Raw genomic sequence first — 2,974 nt, forward strand, 5'->3', positions numbered from 1 at the left:
TGCCTCTTCAGCTGTCAAACAATAAACCCAAACACCCTTTCCCCCTATCGGAGCAACATCCCTCACAATCTTCACTTCTTCTTCCCGTCGAGCTTCGCTGATCAACACACCACCTGCGACTAACTGCTGACCGACCGGACTCCCATCAGACCACCTTTACCCTCGATCTCCTTCTCTTATGTTCCTATCGATCAAAGACCTCTGAAGGTCTCGACTTCGTCACTAATGCTGCTACTTCGTCCCCTTCGTTGCTTCGGTTCGTCGAACTCCGGAGACGATCTCTATTCTCGCAATCGATTGACCAAACGACGGGAGTAGCAGCCTACAAAGCCTTCGTGTTTTTCCTTCTCGTCGCCTTTGTTCATCTGTTCATATGTTTGTATTCTCATTTGCTTTCCCGATCAAGGAATGGAATCAGGAACAAAAATCCCTAAATTCGTTTAAGTTTGGGCTATTAATCAAAAACGGCCCCTCCATGAGATTTCCTTATATAATAAACCCTAAATCCTTTTTAGTTTCAAGAAATGACTAACACCCTGTTCCCGAGTTTCATTTAAAGGAAAGAAAAGAAGAGAAGAGAAATGTGGAGAGAAAAGAAAAGAATGGAAAGGAAAGTAAAGTGTATTTTTCTGTTCCCGAGTTTGAGAGAAACGAAAGGAAAATTAATTTTCTTTGTGTTCCCGAGTTGGAAGGAAAAGAAATGAAAACTAAAAATGGACAACTATACCCTTGTCATATTTTTTCCATAATTTCAAATATATACCATAGGATTCTCTTGAAAACAAAATTATGCCTAAACAATATTTGTTTGCCAACTGTTGCCTACATCTCGACTTCTTTAATTATTTTTTTTCACATGATTATTTATACAAAAATCATTAATGCATAACTCATTATTAATCACAATTCTAGTATGTTCTTCATTTTTATAATTTTTTCAAACAAAACCAATATAAAGTGGAACAGAAGTCAATACACCCAAACGAAAAATAACATAAATGTATGAATAATCAAACAAATTCATAAGAAACCAATTTAAAGTCAATGCAAGAATAATCAAACAAAATCCAATGTATGAACTCAAACCAAAAACCAAAAAGTATGAAGTCAAACTGATAAAAATTCAAAAAACTATCATCCTAGGTAAGTCTCTTACTTGCCCCCATCATTTTTTTCAACAAACTTTTTCGTATTTTAAATGGAACTCTAAATAATGTCCCCGCATCAGATTGATTTCGCGAAAAAAACATGAGAGCTTCTGCTAATTCATCGGGTTCCAAATCCATTGGCTCTAACTCTTTATAAATTTCATCACCAGTATAAACCCGATGATGAGAGTTTTCGAAGATTTTGTTACCCTCCCTCATAGCAGAAGCCACATCTTCAACTGCACTCATAATAACCTTTTCAAACGATTCAGGTTCAGCTTCAGGTTCATCTTCATCTTTAATTTCATGTTTCCTTTTTTTTACTTTCGTACTTCTTAGAACTTGAATTTTGCACCAGTGAAAAGCATGTAGGAGATAACACTTGAATATCATCATCATCATCGTTATTTTTTTGTTGTTTCTCAAGTGTTATGTCATTGCTTGGTAGTAACTAATCCACTTCTTCATTTGTTTCTACTTTGATATCCCCAGTCCTGTTCAACCGATCATTCTTCTCTTTTGGGGTTTCAGCATGCACCCCTGAAGCCCTATCTCTCGCAAAAAAAGCTATCATTTCATTGTAGTTTGGTATTTTTTTGGACTTCAATGAAATTGCCTCCGGCTTTGACTGTAACACACAATCCCAAATACAATTATTGTTAAGAAAAATAACATAAATGTATACAAACTAAGTAACATGAAATAAAAAAACTTACATTAATTAGGTTGGCCCACACTTCCTCGTCCGCTTCAATTATTTGTGTTTCAGAATTCCAACCAAACCCACTCAATGAAGTTCCACGGAACATGTCATACCATTGCGAAAAACCTGATTTTAAAGTTTTCAAACGATTCTTTAAATGATTTTTTGTAAACTCTTCCCAAACTTTTGATTAAGCTCCTCCACCATGTTGGAGTACGCTTGTGGGATGAAACTCCCACAAATCCTTAATCCTTTCTCATCTTGTGCCATCATAGATTGAATAAAACAATAATCCATCCAATCTGTCCATTTTATTTGTTCTTTCTTAGTAACTTGTTCTTCCTTCATCATTTTGACCTGCATAACATCATAAATAAACAAACCATGCATCGATAACATATAAAATACATACTTACAGGATGTACAAATAATGAGTAAATAACATGTCAAAAGATAAATAACACAAATAAAGTCAAACACTAACAATTCATACAAAATCAAGTCAACCACTAAAGATGCATACAAAATCAAATTGAAATGATATAATAAAAACTAGTAGCTACATTGACATATCTATCTCATGGTTTCAATTTGGCAAGTAATTAGTCCACATTTTATTTGCAATTAAGTTCCTCATTCGCTCTGCTGCATCATTACCCTCACTTGTCTCTTTTATATTATGGCGCATTTCCTCTCTTGGTTCATTTAACATCTCCTGTAGGACCTCATCTTCAAGATTTTTTTCCCGATCTTCTTCTAACAAAAAGTTATGTAAAATACAACACGCCAAGAAAATGTCTGATTGTGTTTCACAAGAATAAAAAGGTTCTTGTGTACTTCTAATAATAGGAAACCTTATCTTTAGAACACCAAATGCCCGTTCTATAGCGTTACGTAATGAAGCATGACGGAGATTAAACAACTCTTTTTCATTCTTAGGGGACCAAGCAGAATACTCTTTCAAATGATATCTGACACCGCGATATGGTGCCATTAGTGTAGTTGTATGAGGCAAACCAGCATCTACCAAATAGTATCGGCCTACAAATAAGTTGTAATTAGTTATGTATTAAAAATTAGATTACACATAAGAGTAATTTTGGTATTAAAAATTTACCCTTTG

At 34.7% G+C, this 2,974-nt stretch overlaps 1 pseudogene; it reads right to left on the reverse strand.

Annotated features, from left to right (window-relative positions):
- Window positions 1–1,139: 1,139 nt before the first annotated feature.
- Window positions 1,140–2,058, reverse strand: LOC145130798 (uncharacterized; annotated as a pseudogene).
- Window positions 2,059–2,974: the final 916 nt, after the last annotated feature.

This window comes from Lactuca virosa, chromosome 8 (assembly GCF_052849685.1).
Source record: "Lactuca virosa cultivar CGN04683 chromosome 8, Lactuca_virosa_CGN04683_v6, whole genome shotgun sequence".
NCBI lineage: Eukaryota > Viridiplantae > Streptophyta > Magnoliopsida > Asterales > Asteraceae > Lactuca > Lactuca virosa.